Raw genomic sequence first — 25,788 nt, 5'->3', positions numbered from 1 at the left:
CCTAGCGGCAGGGATTCAGTACAATGTAATACATTATTGTGAGTCTGTCAAAAACGCTGACTCACTGTTCTTCTCTTTTGCCTTTAATCTTATTCCAAAATATGATCCGTTCCATTGACCTTAATGGTGGCCAATCCGTAGGAATCTGAAACCTTCTGGTACTTTGCCGTGGCCGCCTTTCCTCCTACTTTTCAGCAGTGAAAACAAAGTGAAAAGTAACTAAGTACATTTACTCTTCTGTACTATTCTTAACCACTTGAACCCCAGCATTCATATTCTGGGGGGGAACATTAGCCATCATCGCAATTTTTGGCAAAGAGATTTGGTGTAGACAGTAAAAAGCAGTCCAAGTAAAGAGACAATTCAGGTCCAGTTTACCAAGTCTAGAGGGTTTAAGCGGTTAGGTTGTTACGTTTAACATTTTGCACAAGTATTGTTTGATGCTAATACTTTTGGACTTCCACCCAAGTCAAATTTGGAACACAGGCCTTGTACTTAACGAAGTATTTCTACATTGTGGTATGGCTACTTTTGCTTAATGGACAACTTCACCCATTTTCAACGTATCTTCATATAATTGGTCCTCACTAATGCTCATTATAATATAATTTTTGTCTACTCAGTCTGTGTCTCATAGCAGGCCTGTGGACGGTTCAGAAACCCGCCTACCAGTGACATCATCGATGGGGGATTCAAGCTAATAGAAACTGCAGGCTTTCTATTCCTGGAAAGTTAGCATGCTATAATAGAAGCCATTGTTCTAGCATAAAAAAAAATTGAAATCTTAGGCAGGTTTGAAATCTGAAACCTGCCTAACGATGATGTCACTGGTAGGCGGGTTTCTGAAGTGTCCAGAGCCCTCCTATGAGACATAAGCAGAGTAGAAAAGAAATTGTGTCATATTATCATGAGCATTAGTGAGGACCTATTAAATGAAGAAGGGTTGAAAATGGGTGAAGTCGTCCTTTAACCACTTAAACCCCAGCATCTGTATTGTGGGGACGGCTTTCACAGAAAATAGCAGATCGATCTGCTATTTTCTGTAAAGCTTTCCTCACAATAACAGAAAACAAAAAATACACTAGTATAGAGCCCTGAGGGACTCCGCTCAATCATATAGGGTTTAACCCATTAAGACCGGGAACGCATCTGTGTTATTTTAAGATTTCTTTGGCTGTTCAAAAATAGCAGATATAGCGTGGCACTTTTTAAAGCGAACTCAAACTCAAATCGAACCACTGATATAGAAACATAAGTAAAAATATAGCTGCAAGCAGCGATAATACGGGGCCAGTGAATGGAGAGAGAGAGAGAGAGAGAGAGAGAGAGAGAGAGAGAGAGAGAGAGAGAGAGAGAGAGAGAGAGAGAGAGAGAGAGAGAGACGGAATAGATTGTGGAGAGAGTGAGTGACGGAATAGATTGTGGAGAGAGAGAGTGACGGAATAGATTGTGGAGAGAGAGAGTGACGGAATAGATTGTGGAGAGAGAGAGTGACGGAATAGATTGTGGAGAGAGAGAGTGACGGAATAGATTGTGGAGAGAGAGAGTGACGGAATAGATTGTGGAGAGAGAGAGTGACGGAATAGATTGTGGAACAGACACAGGCAGACAGACACAGACACAGACAGACAGACAGGCAGGCAGGCAGGCAGACAGACAGACAGACAGACAGACAGACAGACAGACAGACAGACAGACAGACAGACAGACAGACAGACAGACAGACAGACAGACAGACAGACAGACAGACAGACAGACAGACAGACAGACAGACACAGACAGACAGACAGACAGACAGACTGTCTGCCCCCCTTTGGCCAATTGGAGTAAGATTGGTTTCAGTGATATTTGGAATGACCCTCAACCTTTCTGCAAAGTTTCAAAGAAATGTGAGTCTGCATGTATGTGTTAGGGGCAGATGAATAATTTTCATAAAACTGCAATAGTTAAAATCTATCTCCTCCTGGGATTTTTGAATAATCTGCACGAAATTCTTTACACGTGAATTTTGGACCTCTGCCGACAAAACCTTAGTAGCGGATTTTCCATAAGTGAAAAAATGCAGAAGTTATGAGCCAATGACAGTTTTTCATATAATTCAAAATGGTGGGAGATCTAAAGGTCAGAGGTCAAAAGTCAGTGGGTGAAAGTTGTTCAGCATGAGGAGACGCATATGTGTATCCAAGTTTCATGGCTCTAGGTCAAACAGGGCATGAGTTGTACCTGCTCAAAGTTGCCATTTTCAATTGAGTGCTATAGCGCCACCTTTTGACAAAAGATTGTGAGATTTATTTCTTGATAGTTTTTCATGACCATCTATCATATGGCCGAGTTTCGTAAAAAGTGACAGCACGGTTCAGCCAGAACTGCGAAAAGTGGCAGAAGAACTAAAACTAGAAAAAGTGCTCCTCGGAGCACAGGTCTCCGCCAGGTCAGGTAGGTTATTGTTGGCCAACAATGTTCGGAATTCGCCAATCAGGATGGAATATGAAAAAGCGGACAGAACCATCGTGACCACTTGACTATAGAGATAATGGGTACCGATTTGCATGATGATTGGACAACATTTGTAGGAGTAATACAAAAAAGAAAAGTGTTGAAAAGACCGGCCTCCTGGTGGCGCTATAATAGGGCAATGTTAAAGGGTGGCATTTGTTCTTCAACATAGTGCGAATGTGCGTGCAAAGTGTCACCTCAATCGGACGCTGCGTTCATGATTTGTGGCATTTTGTTCAAAACGGGCCACTTCTGCAAACTTTAGATGTTAGCCAATCAGGATGAAATATGAAAAATCAAACAGTTCCATCTTGATCACATGACTATAGAGATCATGTGTACCAATTTGTGTGAAATTTGGATAAAATCTGAAGGCTTAATATCCAAAAATGTTTTTTACATAAGTCGGCCTCCTGGTGGCGCTATAAAATGCAAATGTGAAAAATGCAGGGCAGATGTTTTTCCTTGGCCTCTAGGGAGTGTGCGTGCAAAGTTTCACGCAGATCGGTGCAGTTATAGTTAAAAACACAAATCAGCCTTTTATAGCGCCACCATGAGGCTGATTTGAAAAATGTCAAGTGGCATTTCTTCCTCGGCCTAGTGGGAATGTGCTTGTGAAATGTCACGGAAATCGCAAGGCATTTTGAGGCATTTTGTTCAAAACGGACCCATCCTGCAAATTTTGGAAGCCAACCTTAGCCAATGAGGATGGAATATGGGAAATCGGACAGATCCGTGTTGATCACATGACTATAGAGATACTGTGTACCGATTTGCATGACGTTTGGATAAAATCTGTAGGAGTAATATAAAAAATCACACCCTGTGTGAAGTGGGCGGTGTATTCCTAGCTAATCATAATACTGAATGGAGTCAACCAATCATGTACAAAAGATAAATACATTTATTGAAACACTCTTTATGATGGACGAAACCATAACTCGAAAAAAACCAAGCTTTGGTTTTTTTCGAGTTATGGTTGCTTATATAGGGCTATGCACATGTGTCATGTGACACTGGCCAATCACAGTCCTGAATAGACTGTGATTGGCCAATCACAGCGCAGGATAATTCTACAAATTTCCTGGGCCCAGATCTCAGCGCAGGAAAATGTACATTTTTCCAAATCTCACTTATAGGGGCGGTTTCACCGCCCAAAAAATGGGTTTTGCACAAATCGGCCTCCTGGTGGCGCTATAACAGGCCCATGTGAAAAATTTGAGGCAGAGGTTCTGAATTGGCATCCAGGGAGTGTGTGTGCACAGTTTCACAGCGACCGGGCCAGCGGTGCCGGAGATTAGCTGGTAACACACGGACAGGACACACACACACACACACACACACACACACACACGGACGGACGGACGGACGGAGGGTAAAACATACTCTCTCGCCATGCCTTTCGGCCTGGCGGAGACAATAAAGGCAATAATAAAACAGCAAAAAGCTAAAAGGATTTAGAAGACATTTGTAGAATCCCCAGAAGCAAAGATTTGAGTTACAAATGTTCGCTTAAAAAATATATACATATTCAAAGATTTGCAAAAATGTTCACGATTACAAAAAAATTGCAGATCTACAAGCTCATCGCGCGGCACTCGGTGCCGCGCTATGAGCTTGTATATCTACTATTTTTGAATAGCCAAAGTATAAAATAATGGTTAAAGACAAGTGGTTACAATCTAAAATGACGGATTGTTTTATATTTTTTTAATAGGTTTCAGTGGTTACCGGTAAGTAAGCAAAAGAAGAGTGCTTCTTCCACCTCTGGCCTTGGCTGCTTCTCCTGCTGTTGACACTTTTCTAGGTTCCTGCGTGTGTGCTGGCGGGGGCTCTGGCACCGCAGGGCCATGATGATGAGTCACCGCTGACATGGGAAAAGGAGACGGGCAGGGAAAGTAGATGTCAGAATGTTGGGAACACCTCGCTGGCTGCTGTATGACTTCAAGGGATCTTTCTGTACGGGTTTACACAATGAAAAGGGAAGATCGTGATAATTGCAGATTATGTCACCATGGAAACTGGGATGCTGCCCAAGTACACACACACACACACACACACACACACACACACACACACACACACACACACACACACACACACACACACACACACGCATGCATGCACACACGCATCATCATGCAGTTTTGAAACATTTTAAGACTAATCTTATCTGGGGGTTCCCTAGCACAAAATGTTTTCTGATGGGAGTCCGCAGCCAAATATATATTAATTTGGGGGTCCTTCAAATAGACATGAAAATGAACAACTGGCGATACGGATCAAACTGGGAAGAGGCTTAGTCTCTAGGAAGGTGAATCAGGGATTCGTGGCGCTGTAGTTGTTCCTTGATCTGTCTTCTTGTTGGAAGCGCCGTCAGCAGACTGTTAACCACTTCCTGAACAACCATCAAAAACGCTCTCATCTGCACAGGTCAAAGGTCAACCCCCCCCCCCCTCTTGTGTAACTGTACGCCTCTGGGAGGAACACAGTACAACACAAGTTAAGATGTATGTGTGTGTGTGTGTGTGTGTGTGTGTGTGTGTGTGTGTGTGTGTGTGTGTGTGTGTGTGTGTGTGTGTGTGTGTGTGCGTGTGCGTGTGCGTGTGCGTGTGCGCGTGTGCGTGTGTGTGCGTGCGTGCGTGTGTGTGTGTTGTGTGTGTTGTGTGTGTTTGTGTGTGTTTGTGTACGTTTAGGAGTGTGTTTAAAAGGGAGAGGTGGGTGTCAGTTTCAGTGCCCTTTTTTTCCCAGCCGGGTTGCCATGGGAGCCGTTTGTTTAAATAAAGGGGTTGGTGTAGCTTGGAATGCAAGTGATAACGCAAGACAGAGCCACACCTCACACAAACACAAGTACACACACACACACACACACACACACACACACACACACACACACACACACACACACACACACACACACACACACACACACACACACACACACACACACACACACACACACATGTACGTACGTGCGCAAGCACACACACACACACACACACACACACACACAAACATGCATGTACGCACAGTCGCGCGCGCACACACACACACACACACACACACACACACACACACACACACACACACACACACACACACACACAAAGTTCACCCTGTCGCCTTCCTCACCCAGTGAACCTTTTTAATTTCAAGGACCCCCACTTTGACCCCCATTTGGTTCCTAACTATCAATCATTTAACTGGGGACCCCCCCGGAACCCTCTCAAGGACCCCCGGGGGTCCCCGGACCTCACGTTGAGAACCAGTGACCAGTGGTTCAAGCCCTCTCAGGGGTCCTGGGGGGAGGGGGGGGGGGGGTCTGTAACTCTGAGAGTGTACAAAATGGAACCAAATGGACCCGTGCGGAACTACGGGTCCATTTGGTTCTATTTAGCACACTCTCAGAGTGATGGGGGTGGTCCTTAAAATGAAAAGGTTTGAAAAGCAGTGTCCTAGACCGGTGGTTTTCCACCTTTTTTCATGCCAAGGACCCCTAAAATTGTTATACATTTGGCCGCGGACCACCATTTGAAAATGTTTTGTGCCAGGGACCGCCAGAAGCAAAGATATCAGTCAATTTTTGCTTTAAAAAAAATAGAAATATTCAAAGATTATGCACACTTTTTCAAGGTTTTTCAAAAAAAATTGAATAGCCAAAGCTAAGCGGTTAAAATGATTGTGACGCCATATGTTAACTAATTTCGCTGGGGACCTCCTGGTACTCCCTCAAGGACCACTGGTGGTCCCCGGACCACTGGTTGAAAACCGCCGTCCTAGACAGTGTCTCGTGACGACGTCTGTGTGTTCCTGCGTGGGGCTGTTCATGTCTGCACAGGTCCGCTCTCTGGGATTATGAAACGCACATCGTCACTGATCCATTCCATTTCACCCTCCATTAAAACCACTGTTTGTTGATGCAGATTTAAAGGGTTTATTACGCTGTTCAACCTTTGTTTACGCAGATTACTCACAATAACATCTATTACAAAAAAAAAGCCTTCAGGACTGAGCCGCGGAAAGATTGTTTGAAACTTTTGCTACGTCGCCTGTTACACAATTATATTTATGATTATTCCAACTTTTCCATTAAGGAACAATGCATCTTTAGTTGACGGTATTATTTTCCTTTTATTTGTGTATGTTTAATATCTTGCAGTTAAGTTTAGTCAGGGTCATGATTCATGACACTTCATCATTAGACAGACAGACACACACACACACGCACACGCACACGCACACGCACACGCACACGCACACACACACACACACACACACACACACACACACACACACAGACAGACAGACAGAGCATCTGTGCATCATTAGGTGTTAATCTGTCACTCTCAGACCCATTTACTGTAATGGCCCTGAAACGACCTGTTTGTCCTTGGCTTACAATACTGCTTTCTCTCCCTGTCTCTCTCTCTCTCTCTCTCTCGCACGCACGCACGCACGCACGCACACACGCACGCACGCACGCACGCACGCACGAAAACACACATCTGGCAAATGCATTAGTCGACAATTACAGTAGAAGGCCAGGGCACCGTGGCACTGTGAGTTCATGAGGTGTTCAAATGATCTTAACATGGTAGCTAGACGCACGCACGCACGCGCACGCACACACACACACACACACACACACACACACACACACACACACACACACACACACACACACACACACACACACACACACACACACACACACACACACACACACACACACACACACACACACACCAACACCACTTCACACTTTGAGACTGTGCTGAATATTGACCATGTGGTAAAAATGTGGAGCACTATGACTGTGTCCACTGCATGTTGAGCTCTCATCAACTGAGGTATGAGAGAATCAGCTGGCGCCGAGTGCCGCGACATGAGCTTATAGATCTGCCATTTTTTTTAAAAATCGTGATTTTTTTTGCAAATCTTTGAATATATATATTTTTAAAGCGAAGATTTTTAACTCAAATCTTTGCTTCATTGGGGTCCCTGGAAATTAAAATTTTGAGTTGAGGGGTCGGCGGCCAAATACATATAATTTTGGGGGTCCTTGACATGAAAAGGTTTGAGAACCACTGATATTATAGCAACAAAAGTGTTTCAGAAAACTGTTGGGATTTAGAAGACATTTGTAGAATCGGCCTCAGGTCTTAATGGGTTAACCTCGCTCTCCTTGTCTGCCTCCCAGCTGCTTTACAAGATCTATGTGATTACTACTGTCGTTACTGTCAATGGCTGACAGACCTCCCTGTCAATCTCTGTGTTTATATTAGCTGCGGTGGTCTCTCTCTCACTCTCTCTCTCTCTCTCTCTCTCTCTCTCGCTCTCTCTCTCTCTCTCTCTCCCTCTCCCTCCCTCATTGGTTAATTAGCTAGTGCTCATGGATCAATCAGAGATTTTCATCAGACAGAATTAACTCAGGACCAATAGTGTGACAGTGATCCACTTCATAAAATGTTATATAGTAAAAAAACAAAATGCAAAATAGGCCTCAGTTATACATATTATTTAAAACATATTATGTATACTGTAACTGAGGCCAATTCGGACCGGCTGCACAGGTCAGCGACGTGGTATTGATGTGAGTGAAGTGCCTCCACAGCACCAGCTAGAAGCGTCATGCTGCAGAGAGAACGCCAATTGAGAATACGCACAAAATCCTTTTTCAGTTCGCGGCGACCCCTGGAAATAGAACAGTGGCGTATTGGAACGCCGGACGGGACACCCTCGCGCTGGTGCCGCCAGTGTGGTGTATGTATGTACATTGACAATAATTGGGGGGGCTGTTTTGACACACGCCGTTCGCAGTCAGTGCGTAATGGCTTTCAGACACCTTGAATTGAACGAACAAAAAAAACGAGCATTCAATAAAATTGACAGACTTGCCAGTGGTGCACCTAACAGTTAAAAATATGACCTCGTTGGGTTATCCTCTCCATCTCCCCTCAATCAGTGTCAAAACAATTAAGCACCTCATTGGCCTCCAGCTGGGTCTATATAGTGGATAATTACAACCTCTAGTCACCTGCTGCACCCACTTAATTACCATGATGATGACTGAGAGATACAGAGGAAGAATCGTAATGTTTCTTTTTTTACAATGCTTTATGCAGAGTCCTTAAGAATTAAGAATGAAGAGGGTTCATTTGTCCCTCATTCACACTGGTACAAGCAACGGAAATGTTGTTTTGCGTTCCGCAAGACTGTGCAGGGGCGCAGATAACATTTTTGAAGTGAGTGTGTGTGTGTGTGTGTGGGGGGGGGGGCAAACTTCATTAACTATTTATTCATTTTATTTTATCTTCAATATTTTCATTTTCCTCTCCTCCCCTCCCCCCCCCCCCACCCCCGGCAGCCACCCTGGGGGGCCCATGCATGCACCACTGGCCCTATGTGCTGTTCAGCGGACATGTTGAAAACACGCCGGTGTGAGTGTCTCCTTGTTTTGACCGATTGCCAGTCTGACTGATTGACTGAGAGTGTGCTGTTGTGAGCCACGCTGAGCACTGCAAGACAAAAGACCAGTAAAGACTGCACCGAAAGAGAAACCACTTGAAGGATGAGTCAGGAGGAGACAAATGAAACCCATCACTGTCGAGTCCCTGCAGACCCTATCTCTCTCTCACACACGCACGCACGCACGCACGCACGCACGCACGCACGCACGCACACACACACACACACACACACACACACACACACACACGTGTACGTACGTACAGAGAGATGCACTGCACACAGACACTCAGATCTCCTAACAAAGCTCTCTCTCAGTTCGCTCCAGCCTCCAGAGCCCGAGGCTCGGTATAGAATAAGAGCTGTATGGGATGAATAGCGTGTGAATCACACTGGGTTCCCAGACACACACAGACAGACACACACACACACACACACACACACACACACACACACACACACACACACACACACACACACACACACTCACCTCCTCCTCCCCTCCTGCTCGTCTCTCTCCCGGAGGTCAACGTCACGTCCCTATATCATGTCAAACACCAAAGACACAAGAGTTATAGTTCAGTGTCTCTCAACCCTTTCTGAACTCTGGACCGCTAGCATAATTGTACAATCCTCAAGGACCACCCTAATGCGCCTCCCCACAACTATATCACAGACACACAGACAATTGCTGATCTGCCTACTCACAACGTGTGAGCTTGTAGATTGTGAGCTTGCAGATCGGCTGTTTTCGGTGCGTGACAACGTGCGCAAACAAGCTCTTAACAGTCATGATTTCATTTCAAACGTCCACACTACGCCTGTAAGTTCATTTAATTTGTGATACATTTACAGTGACAAATGTACGGTAAGGTTTCCCCAATGGACCACTTGTTATTATGCCATGATGGCATTAGTGGTCCGTGGACCACTTGTTACAAGTTCACTTAGCTGTGAATGTCTGAATGTTGTGTTTGTGTTTGTGTATGGGAACTAAGCCTACCTACCTGGCTCTTACCACATGTTTAATGCCCCCCGTCCCACAAATATATAGACTTTCGTGCTTATGAGAACCTGTATTATACACTAATTTGGCCTAGTTAGACGCCAGCATAAACGTTTCCTATGCTAAGGAATGTAAGCTAACCAGCTGGTAACTGCCCGAAGCTATTATTTTACTGTAAACCTTGTATGACAGGGTTTCAGCGATTAAATTGGAGACATATGAACCTTTTGAAACGGCATCACTCTGCTTTCAGAAATTGTGAAATGATACTCTTTGTCACCTCCGTCTATGATACTCACATGAAAGTCTTTTGGCCATTCCCCCCCCAGAAACAGTATATAACCACGGTATGTCAACTGATACCTGGAGGCGACAATATTTCATACCATTTCAGCCACTTTAACGCAACATCAAAATTCCACAAGGCTTAGCCAGGCGTCAGGATAAGTTGCAGAGAAACCTGTTAGTCCGGTGGTTCCAGACTCCTGTTCCGTTTGTCTGAGTCACATAACCATACCAGATGATCCTCTGGTTTAGTCAGACCTGTCCTATGGTGTTTATGGGCCTTTTGTTGACAAGCGCAAACTTCTCTGGCCATTGAAATGAACCACTTAAACCCCATGCGTCCGCATTGTGGGGAAAGCTTTCGCAGAAAATAGCAAGTCGACAAGCTCACAAGTTCTCACAGTTGTGAGTTTGTCGATTGGCTATTTTTCTGCGAAAGCTTTCCTCACAATAACAGAAAACAGAAAAGAGGCTAGTATAGAGCCCTGAGGGACCATATGGGGTTTAAGTGGCTAAACACACTTATCTGAGCATTAAGGCTTCATTCGGCTAAGAAAATGCTATAAACAAAACATTAATACAGTAAATAAAGAAAAGAAAAACATTTTAAAGATTTCTTTAAAGATTTTTTAAAAATATTATTTAATGAGTCAATATTGTGTGCGGCCGTGTTATTTGGCATTGCACCAAAACTGAGGTCATTCACTTTGGTAGGCTGTCGTGTTTTCAGCCCTGTGTCTGACGGGTCTCGAAAGGTAGCTGGGTTTGCCGCTCGGTCAAACTCTTTGGTCCCAAACAAGATATCTTGAAAACCACTGACTGGATTTCCATTACTATCCACTTCATGCTCCCCAGAGGATGAACCTTACTGATGTAGGTGACCCCATGACCTTTCCTCTAGGGCCTTTGAAAGGCAAAACCTCCCATTGTCAAAATATTTCATACTGGATTGCCATTAAACTGGCTGAGCGCATTCATCCTTCCTAGAGGATGAACCCTCACAATCTGGGTGAACCCCATTACCTGGAGGTCGCGAAAGGGGCAGGGCTTAACACAAGGTAAAAACCAGAAGACAATATCCAAGGGCCATTTGCTTGCCTAGATACTGTAAGTTAATTGAATATTCAGGAGCAGAAATACATCATGCATACTTAATAAGCAATTCATAGTCATAGAGAAAGGGACGAGTGAAAGCACAAATAATCTGACAGTAAGAAGGAATAGGAACTACATTCTTGTAACTGAGTTCAATCCTAAAGAGCAGCCACAGCACACATGGACTTCACTTCAGCACACATGGACTTCACTGCAGTACACTGGCTCTCACAACCACCTATTATATTTGCCTCTATGCTTTCAGCTTGTTGACTAGTTAGATAGATGCTAGTTATTTTATTTAGATAGAGGCTAGGTATGTTGTTTACTTGTGGACAGATGCTAAGCATGCCATTTAGATACACGTAGACGCGTAGTTACCTTGTTGAGTTGGTAACCATTGTTTTCCAGCCACTCTATTTACTTTACAACGGAGCCTGTTGTTGGTGGACTAGGGTTCATGCCTCCTACTAAGTCTCTCTGGATAAAAACGTCTGCTAAATAAAGTGGTGGACCCTAACAAAGTACATTTGCTTGATTACTATTCTACATTGTTTTGAGTATCTGTACTTTACTTGCGTATTTGAAAACCAATTTGGTAAGCTTATGACAAAGACAAATATTGCGCTTTTGACTCCAAACGTACTAAAGTAAATTAAGAATTAACCACTTAAGCTCTATGTCAAAAATAGAGAAAATGGCAGATCCACAAGCTCGTTGTGACATGCTGTGAACATTTTTGGAAATGTTTTGGAAAATGTCTATATTTCAATACAGCATTGCATTGGTATTAAAATGAAAATGTACCAAAGAAAAGTACAAACTGACTGAGCATTCACGTAGCTGAGTATCTATACTTTGACTCAGACACAGGGGTTGAGGCCTACGGCATTTAATTTCTAATTCCTCTCACATCATTGCATCAAAGTACGCAGGTGTGTACTATCCACACAGCTATTCAAAACCAATTGATGTGGAAGGAATATTGCGATGTATTACTATGTGTGTGTGAGCGTGCATGCATGCGTGCGTGCATGCGTGTGCGTGTGTGTAGACTGAAGAGCCTTAATCACATTTAAATCGTTTTTTATTGACATGTAAGTGGTGTCTCAGAGGACTATAGAAAGGCACATTAACCTCTTTGGTACCGAAACACCTGCCTTGTCATTTTACAAATTAACCGCATGAGAGGAGAGGAGAGGAGAGGAGTATAGATAGAGAGATATCATATGAAAAGGGATATGAAAAGGGGAGGAGAGGGGAGGGGAGGAGTGGAGGAGAGGGGAGGGGAGGGGAGGGGAGGGGAGGGAGAGGAGAGAGGAGGGGAGGAGAGGCAAGTAAGCAGATCTTCACTATTTTTTAAATCAATAAAAGAATTCATCCGAGGAGAGGAGAGGAGGACAACTAGAGACTGAAAGGGATATAAAAGAGAATAATATATGCATGGTGTAATAATTGTTTGGAGTTGCCTATGGCAGCGCTTCTCAAAGAGGGGTGGGGGGGACCCCAGGGCTCCTTGAGGGGGTTCCAGGGGGTCCCCAGCAAAACAGTTTAACCACTTAAGCCCTATATACTTTGTCGTACGATAAATAGTGTAACTATTAAATAGTATTTCACATCTACAAGCTCACAATTATTGCACACCTTCAAGCATTGTGATACATTTTTTAGCTAATTTTTTTTACAATTTGATGCAATTTTCGCATATAATGACCCAATGCCCACAGTCTAAAATAGGGACTGTACTAAATCTTAACTGTGCTGTACTAAACAAAAATCTTCTCTTAATGGCGGCCCCTGGCACAAACTCCTTTCAAATGGGGGTCCGCAGCCTAGTATGTATCAATTATCAATTTGGGGGGACCTTGACATGCACATGTTTGAGAGAACCACTGACCTAAGGTCTGTAAAGGTTATCACCAGTCTGGTAAACACCAGAGAACCCATAGATCATAAAAATGCATTCAGCCACCGAGATGCAACACACTGAAGAGTAACAAAGAGACTTCTTGATAGACACCACACCCATTCGTTCCCATTCCCATCTATAATGTAACAGGGTCACGTCTGGCTGTCTGAAACATCATACTTCTGATGGTCGATCGCACACACACACACACACACACACACACACACACGCACGCACGCACGCACGCACGCACGCACGCACGCACGCACGCACGCACGCACGCACGCACGCACGCACGCATGCGCACACACACACACACACACACACACGCACGCACGCACACGCGCACACACACACACACACAAGCACACACACCACGCATGCACGCACACACGCACGTTTTAATAATCTAGATGGCCATGTAATAAATACAGATGAACCTGGTTATCGCAGATCTCACCTTACAGCTGGTCCATTAGGATGATTAGAGCTCATTCACTTAGATACCGACTACCGGATGGAAGTCACCAATTATGTGACTCTAAATTAAAAAGTGATGATGAACAATCCTGTGTGCAGATGAGTTAAAAATGACTTATTGAGGATCGGGGCATTGATCATTTGGAGAGGGTTACCTACAGAATACTGCGATTACGGCATGCATTTTCTTGCTGAAATACACCAGTGTAGAGGGTAACAATAGAGTACAGAAACCGACATAGTTAAAACACATAGGGTTACTATTATTTACACAGTACAGTATATGATGTCGCTGTGTGATTGTGTGAGTGCACCTGGAACATGTTGTGTTGTGTTGTGTTGTGTTGTACTAACCTGTTCTCTCAAACATGTCAGTAAGATTTATTGAGTTCCCAAGTTTAACCAACCTTGTGACAAGTTGGGAGCTTGTAGATCGGCTATCTTCACTATTTGTGGAGGATTTTTGTACTTATTAATTTTTACTGACGTGCTCGTAATAGGGAAGCCAAGTTGAATGTGATTTAATCTTTCTGTCTCAAAAGATAAACACACACTTGAGTCTGTATTGCTTTTGGCAGCTATTAGCCATGTCAAATATTTTCATAGCAAAAAAAAACATGCAAGCAGTGCCAGTATAAGGAGAGAAGCCTTCCTAATAATAAATACCAATTAGAATCACAGCCCTCCGTTCGTCAAATTAAACATATTGCACCATTGTCGTATTATTGTCATATTACTGTCCTCCGCAGGAGACCACAACTTGACGTGGTTTCACAATGTTTTGGCGTGAAATATCAAATAACCCCGTGAGATGGGAACAATGTGCTCGTAACAACACAAAGCAGTAAAACCCACATGAATAGTTGGGACATGGAACATGAAGGGAGGGCGGATTGTTTTGTTGCAGATTTGCTGTGTTCAGCACCACTGCAGATCAGCCAGACACTTTGTCATGTTATAATACGGGGGGGGGCATATATCTGATACTGTGCTGTGTCATCAAAAGAAATGCAAATGAAATGCGGAATCTGAATGAGCAAAGAGCAGAGAGTGACCACCGAAACCACCAGACATTGTTCTGCCTGCACTGAACTTACGCATTTATATGCTTATACCTCAAATAGAGCTGTGCTGAATCCACGCCCGTAGTTTTACTACCTGATAAACAGTATTATGCTCTTTTGTTATGTTTCTCGCATAATGTTTCCTTTGTTTTGTGTGTTTGATGCAGTGTGAAGTGCTTTGTGACTCTGTTTTTAAAAGTGCTGTGCAAATGAAGTTGTTTATCCCATTAAAACCGGGAAAGCATTTCATGTCATTTAAAAATGTTTGGCTATTAAAAAATAGCAGATGTGCAAGCTCTCAGCGCGGCACGAAACATCTTTTGAAAAATCTTGAAAGTGTGAGAACTACCGATTTAGACGGCATTGAATCTGCCTCAGGTCTTAATGGGTTATTATTATTAGTATTATTATTATTATGTCACTAATGTGACAAGTAGAACTAAACACAAAGGAAAAGATCAGTGGCTGATCTGAGTCTTTTGTGTTCCCGTGGGAGACAGAGCAAGAGGAACAGGAAGGTCCTACAAGGAGATATTTGATCTGTCTCTCTAACCTCAGCTAAAGGAGGACAGAAGAGACAAAAACTTAATGAGCACCTGTCTACGGAGAGAGACCAGAAATTCCTGTCTGGTTTAGTGTGTGTGTGTGTGTGTGTGTGTGTGTGTGTGTGTGTGTGTGTGTGTGTGTGTGTGTGTGTGTGTGTGTGTGTGTGTGTGTGTGTGTGTGTGTGTGTGTGTGTGTGTGTGTGTGTGTGTGTGTGTGTGTGTGTGTGTGTGTGTGTGTGTGTGTGTGTGTGTGTGTGTGTGTGTGTGTGTGCTACCTGTCATGTGTTGACGGAAGGGCCACAGGTGCAGGAATTTCCTCTACTCAATTGCCACGTGGGTACGGTTGTGCGTACACACACACACACACACACACACACACACACACACACACACACACACACACACACACACACACACACACACACACACACACACACACACACACACACACACACACACACACACACACACACACACACAGTTTAATATTTACTTCTTTCACAGGCAAATATTTGATTCTGTTGAGTCTCTATCTTTCTTGACCTTTTCATATCTCTCTATCTATACTCCTCTCTCCTCCCCTCTCCTTTGACAGTCTCAAATGCCACATGGAAGGGTACCACAATAGAACCTAACTGGGGAGTAGCCCAGGAATTAGACATGGGGCGCAACAGTAGAATGGTCACTGTGGTTAGATTTAAAACACTGGTCTCTGGTTCTGGTGACTCATATTGTCCTTATAATGCATGAGGGGACTGACGTTTTTCTATTACTTTTTCAAAAAATAAATGTATCTTTATTGATTTTTTTGTTTCTTTTTTCATTTTCTAACATTAGACATAAAAGAAGAAGGACAATATCAGTCACTAGAACCAGGCACATGTGTTTTCAATTACTCTAAGTTGAATGGGCTTACGTATATAGTGGGGGATGGTGTCTGATCAAATGAACATCAAATTGAAATATTGAATCAAGCAGCTTAAAGACTGACTCGGGTGCACCCACAAAAGCCAGAGTAGAAGATAAAAGGACAGCAGAAGTGTTTTACCCTCTTTAAATTAGCAATAGATCTTTGGTTCATTCTTTCCATGAATTCCCCGAAGAAGGCCTTGCTAGGTCGAAACGTTGGTTCCTGCATCGTGGCTACGAGTGTGCGGCCTTTTCTTTACTCTCTCATTCTTTCAATGACACATATGCTGCGTTCACACTGGCAGATGCAAAGGATACAAAGCTACACAGCATAATACTGTAGCTTTGTGTCTGAAGTTGAAGCCAACTCAACTTATTTGTACCTGTATAGTGTAGCTGTTGTAGCAGCTACAAATGTCAAATGTATCTTTGTATCTTCATCAGTGTTGATTTTGACAGCAAAATTTGATTTAGGTTTAGTCAGTCTTTTGAATCAAATTCCATTTATTTTAGTCATATTTTAGTCATCTGAAATGTTTTACTGTTAGTCTAGATTTAGTCGACTAAAACTACAGTTGATTTAGTCGACTAAAATGTATCTTGGCGGTGCCTTTTTGGCGTCGTATAATGGCTGATTTTACACTTGGTTGCATGCTGAAAATAGCCGATCTACAAGCTCACAACAACGTCGCAGCGTCTTTTAGTTCTACTGGATCTCTTCTCCACTATAGTCCCTCACTAACATTGTAGTCTAGTTTTTATTTGTTGACGAAATTGTCAATATATTTAGTCTTAGTTTTAGTCATCATAGCTTAGTTTTTATTTCGTTTTTATTTTGTTTTCGTCAGTGAAGAAAGGTAGTCGACGAATTTTTTTTGTCATAGTTTTAGTCGACGAAATCAACACTGATCTTCATGTCACTAGCTTCGATTGAAATCTAGATTAGTATCTTTGTAGCTGTCTGTGCGAATACAGCAATAGGCTACAGTAGATGAGGCATTTTCATTTACCCATTTCTAAGCAGCAGAATATCATATGCTGCCATTATTCTACACCGTGCATCTCTGTGGGTGTGAAGAGTTGGCTTGGGACCAAGGAGCACCCATGTTTGTTCCTGTTAGTGCATGCTGCTGTGTCCTTGTGTTCACTACTAGACACCTACGGTACATACTGTAGTCTGCATCTTCTCTACAACGATGAAATTGCCATGTGGGTTTTTTGAGGGATTGTCTGTGTGCCCGGATTAACAGTGGGGGAAGAAGTGTTTTACTCTAGTAAAAGTATCAATACCACAATGTAGAAATACTCTGTTACAAGTCTGGTGTTCCAAATTTACTTGAGAGAACAAAAGTATTGGCATTAAAATATACTTAAGAAAAAGTACTCATTATGCAGTATGTCCCATTTCACAGGTTCGTCATGTATTAAAATCTTTTGAAAATAGCATTTCTAGATGGGGCAGGGCTATTTTCAAATAGCCAAAGTATATATAGAGTTGAAGTGGTTAATGTATGTATTGTAATAATATAAAAAAATCTTCAAAGTAACTAGTAACTACAGTTTTAGTGGAGTAAAAAGTACAATATTTGTCTAAGATGTTTGTGGAGTAGAAGTAAAAGTATTGAAGATTGGAATTACTCCAGTAAGGTAAAAAATACCTCAAAATTGTACTTAAGTACAGTACCTGAGTACATGTACTTAGTTACTTTACACTACTGCGGATTATCCCCAAATATGGACATAATCCGGCGGTTGAAAATCACACTCAAAACCCACCTCTTCAGTCTTCACTCTTTACAACACCCACTGATCTTCTACACAGGTCTATCAGACATATTATCTGAGAAATATGAAACAGGACAAGACATTTTTTAGGCAGTGAAAATATGTAGAACTGCGAACAAATCACAATACACCATATGACACAACATACCGTAGTTAGAAAAAACTGCTTTTGTTATAGGATGTGGATTGATATTGAGACAGAAATGATAAGACAATTATGATTGCAGCGAGAGTTATTTTTATTACTATTGCATTATTAAATGTTTGTTTTCCTTTGAGCTCCAGAGCACAAACACTATAAGCACACAACTAATGGTAGTGCAGTCTGATAACAAATAGATTGAAAACATTGTATTTATAAAAATGTATAAGTGTGAACATTATATTTGATCTTGGCGTTCAGGCTCTGCTGGATATTACACCCTTCTCAGCACATTAGAAGACAACCATTTAAGAGCAGGGTACATATACAGTATATACTATCTCTGTCAGGCGGAAATCTGTCCAAAACTGTTACTTTTCAGGTAACTCAAAAATAGCAAATACATCTAAAGCTAAAACCGCATCGCTTCGCGCCACGTTTCGAGCTTGCGGAGCTGCTACTTTTGATGTTTTCGTGTGACGCTGTAGTATGATCAAGTGGAACAGAATATGGAGAAAAGAGGTTTCTGCCCGACAGTAACGATGTACATGTCATGTATAACAAACATATCGTTGACGCTTTTGCTTTTTTTTTTCCATAAATCTGGGCTATTGAACACCCTTTACGTCTGTGTGTTGGTAAAAAATATTGAACCAATGAAAAGCATTAAAAAGCGCTTCTGGCAAAACCAGCTAACTCCATTGGATCCTCAAATTGTCTGCTAAACCAGCGAAGTCAACCGGAGTTAGCTGGTTTTGCTGACTCCAGGCTCCACCCCCTTTTGACCTCCAACCTCATTGTGAGCTTGGAGTTCCATTCTGCTCTTCTTATCAATGATGAACAAAACCTCCTAACTCCACTTTTTTTCATTTCCTGAAAAATGAACATTTTGGAGTTAGCTGGTTCCTGCCAGACAGCAGACATATACAGTATAAAAAACAGAACCCTGTCGGTGCTGTGATTGGGTGCTGGGAGCAAACACACAAACAAACAAACAAACAAACAAACAAACAAACAAACAAACAAACAAACAAACAAACAAACGCATACCAACCTAGAGGAACAACAGTAGACGAGCTGAGCTTAAACAGACCGCCAGACTGGTCAGCTGCTTGACATGTCAGTGTTGCAGACACCTTAAATATACATCATGAACAAAGTGGCGCATGTAAGCGTCTCCAGTGTATCTGCCTGAACTAGCTCTCAGGCTGTACGCATCATATCAGGAATTTTGGCAGTGTGTGTGTGTATATTTTGGAGTTGATTGAGAGTGAGGTTTTCTCTACATAAGAAGAACCTGAATGAGTGTGTACACCAATCAATACAACCTCCATGCGAGACGATAATGAGGATTAAGCGATAGTATAAAACTTACATCACATTTCCTCAGTTGCTAAACACTTCAAGTTGTTTCTTGTCTCTCATTGCTTTCCCTGGCACCCTCCTGCTCCTGTATAATTTGATTGATAGACTCTTAACCCCCTGGTGGGCCCTGAGGATATTGCAAGTGGGCCCCCAAACTAATCATTAAACTAAACAGGCTGTGAAAATGCACACGGCCCACCCAAGTGCCGTGTTAAGTGGTCAGATGGACCACGGTCCCATTTGTACACTCTCAGAGTTACAGACCATTTGGAACTCCTCTCAAGGAACCCTGAGGGTCCCCAGGACCTCACTTTGAGAGCCACTAATATCTAACAGTAGTCAAACCTGAACACACACATGAAACAAACACTGCTGCTCAATGTGTTCCAAAAAGGGAAAATGGAAAGTGTAATGACTGGTTACTTAGTCCCGAAAGATTGACGGGCTTCTCCCAAAGGTGATGATTAACTCACTGCATTCCAATCTGATGCTGTCAAGGTAGAGAGAGAGAGAGAGAGAGAGAGAGAGAGAGAGAGAGAGAGAGAGAGAGAGAGAGAGAGAGAGAGAGAGAGAGAGAGAGAGAGAGAGAGAGAGAGGCAGAGAGAGAGAGAGAGAGATGAGAGAGAGAGAGAGGGGCAGAGAGAGACAGGCAGAGAGAGACAGGCAGAGAGAGAGATGGAGGGAGAGATGGAGAGAGAGAGACAAGGAAAGAGAGTAACATGTCCCTGTGAAAGTCACATGAATCACTCACTCTCTCACACACATGCGCACGCACGCACGCACACACACGCGCCCGCACGCGTACACACACACACACACACACACACACACACACACACACACACACACACACACACACACACACACACACACACACACACACACACACACACACACACAGACACACACACACACACACACACACAAGCAACCCTTATCTTTGGGTCAGCTGTCGGCATAAGTCCTCTATTTACAGTATTTTTGTATGTAACTGTTTAGTGTGTATGGGTTGCCGGCAATCCCATCGTTGACAGAACACACACACACACACACACGCGCGCACACGCACACACACACACACACACACACACACACACACACACACACACACACACAGGCTGTCGTGGCGTTTGAAAGGTTTGACCTTGAGGGGCTTAACCTGCCCACCCTTATGCATCATTAAACAGCGTAAACAATGAGGTAAACATCTCCGAGGATCAGAGGCATACAGCCACTCAATCCTCTATGTGCTGTAAAATCTTCAGTGTTCATGTAACTCATGTAACCAAATGGACCCTCACGGGTCCATTTGGTTCCATTAGTACACTCTCAGAGTTACAAATTGAGAAATTAACACAGTGGATTGTACTGTGTTTGGGAAATAAAGAAAGGATATATCAATATTGTTTATTGCACTTTTGTTTGTGTCCTCCATGTTTCTCTGTTTCTAGGGAAGTGCTGTGAATTTGGATCTTTCACTATGGTAAATGAATAAAATTATGCATTTATGTATCATATAAATGCACCATTAGGTCCAAGTATGTTGTGCATGGTTTATCTCTTACTACTAGATTAGTGTTAACTCAGACCGTATAGTAATATTGGAGTTGAATACATGTTAATATAATGATATATTTATTTACCTACCTACAATATTTAAGCAATAATACACAAGATGATACAATGAGATATGTTGATTATATGCGTCGGCCCAAGGCAAAGCAAAGTGCCTAAAACACACACAGCCATGATAATATAATGCAATATATCTGCAATGCAATAAATGTTTTGTGCCAGGGATCCCCAACAACATCCAGAGGAGAAGATCTGTGTAAAAATAATAATAATTCGACATTTTCCAAACATTTTCGATATTTTTCAAAAATCTCGCAGAGCAGTACGACGCGCTGTGAGCTTGTAGATCTGCTATTTTTTTAATAGCCAACGCATAAAATATGGATAAAGGGGTTAAAATGATTATGATGATGTATTAACACATTTTGCTGTGGAACCCCCTCGGACCCCACTTTAAAGAACCAATGCTCTACACACTGTGGACTCTATTAATCAAAAAGACAAATGGCCTTTAAACAAAAGAATTGCAATGGCGAACACCAGGCAAAACACATACAGTATGTGCATAATATGTGTATATAATGGATGCACAGGCTGTGAACAGTGCACCACACATTTGGAGAGCAGAACCACTCACATGAATTGATTAGCCGATAGAATAAATATGAAACACAATCCCTGGCTATGGTTTTAAAGGGACGTACAGAATGTTGTATAATGGAATATGGCTTTCTTATAATTACGTGGAAATACAAAACCGTCAAAATCCCACCAGGAAAGTCCAAGTGACTTTATTTGTTAGCACATTATAAACTAAAGGCAATTCTTTACTGTGAACTGCATATTGACACTTTAAGGCATGAAGGCATTTAAAGTCAAAAGATATGATTTTCGAAGAAATCAAAAATTAAAAAAATGTAATGGATTAAAAAGAAATAAACACTATCATGCAGTAATATGCTTGAATCATCAATATTTTAACAGCATTTATGTTTCTGTTGAACTTTGTCCCCAATTTACAAATCCAATTTACAATCTGCCTGTTGGAAATTAATCCGCGCTGGGAAATAGATGTTGAGAGATTAGCTTGGATCAAGATTAATCCAAATCCCTGAAGTGTGCAATGCAGAAATATGTTACATTAGAAGGCCCTGTCGTTACATTCCAGTGTGAAGGGCTGTGTTTCTCAGGGCAGGGGCTTCTCAAAAGACACACGGTTCAGAATGTCCCTGCTGCTAGCCATTCTAGAGGCAGAGCTTTAAGAGAGACTGCATGTGATGCTATGTGTGAAGCCAGAGGGCATGTGTTTGTGTTATTATGAGGTCTTCTGATCCTCACTCTGCATGGGGCCGAAGGTAATGAGATGCTGGCCTCCAGCTATAAACAGTAAAACATCAACATGTGCGTGTGCGTGTGCGTGTGTGTGTGTGTGTGTGTGTGTGTGTGTGTGTGTGTGTGTGTGTGTGTGTGTGTGCGTACGTGTACGTGTGCGTATCTTAAACTATAAAAGATTTGCATTTTCTGTCAATAATAATACATCCATATAGGAGAGGTTAGCTTGGTATAAACTTTTGAAAGTTGACAGCAGTATTTTGATGTTTTCTATTCACTTGGTATATAAAATAAATATATAATAATATATAATATATAAAATCTTTGCGACAAGTAGCAGCAATTTATTCAACATGTAAATTAATAAAGTTAGTTGCTCTGTTTATTCAAACTTCAAACTCTCTATCTCTCTCTCACTCTCTCTCTCTCTCCCCACACACACACGCACACACACACACACACACACACACACACGCATGCACGCGCACACACGCATGCACAAACGCACGCACACACGCACGCACACACACACGCCCACACACCTCAACCTGAATCTTTTCCTAATCGTCAGCCTACTCTAGAACTGTTATTTAACCATAAAACGTCCATTTCTCTCGTGAGGACCAGGAAAAGTGTCCCCACAAGTATGGTAGAACTTGAGAAACAGACATTTGTGGGGACATTTGGACCTCACAAATACAGCAATACAAGTGCACGCGCACACACACACACACATGCACGCGTGCACAGAGCCCCTTCCTTCAATGCCTCAAACAGAGCATAGCCAATTAAGGAAGCTGCCCGGCATTGCTTGGGGTTACTGGAAGCACACAAAAGGCTTTTGTGGAGCTGCCTGGGGCTGACACACTCTGAATGTATGGGAAAAGATTAGCCACGCACACATTAACATATGACCGCTAACTGTCCGTTAAACATGTGTGTGATTATCCAACACATACATATTTTTAGGAACCTCATTATCATATTTTCTATCATATATATTCTGTTTGGCTAAATCGTTACCGAGCAAGATTACAAATTTACTGTACGTTTGTGGAAAGTTTTACTGCATTTTTCAAAGAGTTGATCTTCTGCATAATTGCAAAAACGTTCTTTCCGTCCGGAGATATAAATTGCTCACACGTATTTAACCACATGAACCCTATAGCGTCGCTATTCTGGGGGTCGAACATTCTTGGGAAATAGCAGATCTACCAAGCTTGTAGATCAAACTATTTTCGGCGAAGAGATTCGGTGTCGATGGAAAAATGGAGCGGACCAAGGATAGAGCTCTGGGGTACCCCGGTCACCTACACAGGGTTTAAGTGGTTAAAGGAATTGAAAAGGTGAAATATGTATGGTAGACATGTAGAAAAAGACAGAGAGAGAGAGCAGGAGGAGAGGAGAGGAGAGAGGGAGAGAGGGGAGAGGGAAAGGCAGGGGGAGAGAGAGCGAGAGAGAGAAAGAGAGAGAATTGGGGCATGTGCATGTCTGACTCATCAAGAATCAACAATAAGGTCGAAAGAGTGTGTCCTGGTCATTGTGACAAACATGGAGGTGTGTCTGGTGTGTGTAGATATGAAGGCAGAAGGATTCAGCACTCCCTCCGTGCATCTGCAGAGTTCCATCATGTCAGCCACAGAGCATTAGGAGGCAGCAAAGTGTGAACCGAAACATGCTGGTCAAGATATGAAGCATGAAATATATGGCAACGGCAGCACTCCTAATGGGTTTGTGTGGGCCTCAAATTAAACCTCAAGCTACTCTAGCAGCATGCGACCCCAAACAATGGCGGTAACAAGTAAATATCTCCTTTTTTCATTTCCCATTTTTTAATATATATTTAAAAAAATATTAAAAACGTTTTATCAATTACAAACTATTCCAACATTTTAAAAAGTATTTCATAAATGAAACCAGAAAATCTAATAAATTCCATGAATAAAAAAATAAAAAACGTTTAAGAAGTAGTGAAAATAGCAGAGGTACAAGCTCACAATGTGGCGTGAAGCGACGCGTTGTGAGCTTGTAGATCTGCTATTTTCAATAGTTTGGGTCCCGGGCAAACATCTAGTTTCTCTTTTGAGTCTTGAGCTAAAACGGAAACAGGGCTAGAGTAACAGAGTGACATGCAGCTAAGGTCTGCCAGGCTCGGGAATCGAACTCCGTTTCTACATGATACGCAACTCAACCACTCGGCTATCGGTGCAAGGCCATTAACATCACAGCCTATATGGCTAATTTAGGCTCTGTCGTTCAACGGCGTTGCACACACACACACACACACCAAAACAGCAGATATACATGCTCACAACGCATCGCATCCACAACGCATTGTGAGCTTGTACGTCGGCTATTTTCAGCACCGTTGTACGATGAAGCACAAATCCATGGCTTCACCACCCTGACTTCCTGTTTTGGCAGGCAGAGGGAAATAGATCAGTTTTATGATCCGTTTCCTGACTGAGTTGTTTTAGCAGCACGAAGACAATACTTGATCCTCTCCAAGGACGACCCCATGCCTAATATTTTATTGTCTCTGTCGGGTGGAAATCTCTATATATATTTCAAAAGCTGTTACTTTTCAGGATTGGAATTTAAAAGTAGCAAAACGATCTACAAGCTCAAAACGCGTTGCGATCGACTATTTTTGCTACTTTTGTGACACTGCAGTATGACGAAGTAGGGCATTAAATGATGAAAAGATCATAAAAAGTTAAAATATGGAGGTAAGAGGTTTCTGCCCGACAGCAACGTTATGCTCAACGTCATATGACGGTATCACACAGCGTAAATAGCAGATCTACAAACTCGCAACGCGCCATAGATGCAACATGCTGTGAGCTTGTAGATTGGTTTAAAACGAAAGTTCTCCAAACTAAATTACTGTTCGCGCCGCGTTTCGAACTTGTAGATCTGTTATTTTTGCTATCTGAAAAGTAACAGTTTTGGACATATGAGGTTTCCACCCGACAGAGACTTTTTTATAAATTCCCCCATAGGAGGCGGCCATGAACCATGTAATCTTTAATACACATGCCTGTTTAAAAAGCTTGAGGTTATCAGCGTGACGTTATCAAAACTAAATAAACTATATATTTCTTTTAACATTTGTGGCGCTGCTTCATAAATCAAGACACTGGCCTCACTGGGATTTCCTGAATAATTAAACAAATAAATAAATACAAATAAGTATAAATAAATGATGCCATTGTTTCATCTTTTTTTGTCGGCACGGTTCTGGAATGAGAAGAATGCGACACGTGAAAGGCAGAGCCTGCTAAAAGGGACATTCCTTCTCAGTGGTGGAAAGTAACTAAGTACATTTATCA

General features: G+C 42.4%; 1 protein-coding gene across 2 annotated transcripts in view; it reads right to left on the bottom strand.

Annotated features, from left to right (window-relative positions):
• Window positions 1–4,362, bottom strand: part of prag1 (PEAK1 related, kinase-activating pseudokinase 1) — a 42,818-nt gene extending 38,456 nt beyond the window's left edge. Inside the window, exon 1 of one of the 2 annotated variants that reach the window (XM_080418907.1) lies at window positions 4,262–4,362. The gene's annotated coding sequence lies outside the window, so the exon portion shown is untranslated. Of the gene's footprint in view, window positions 1–4,227 lie in introns of both variants that reach the window. The other variant, XM_080418906.1, reaches the window with a different exon arrangement.
• Window positions 4,363–25,788: the final 21,426 nt, after the last annotated feature.

This window comes from Gymnoscopelus braueri (assembly GCF_963280865.1).
Source record: "Gymnoscopelus braueri genome assembly, chromosome: 22".
In the NCBI taxonomy this organism is placed as follows: Eukaryota; Metazoa; Chordata; class Actinopteri; order Myctophiformes; family Myctophidae; genus Gymnoscopelus; species Gymnoscopelus braueri.
The sequence above is the reverse complement of the archived record's forward strand: the minus strand, read 5'-3'. Positions and strand labels throughout refer to the sequence as shown.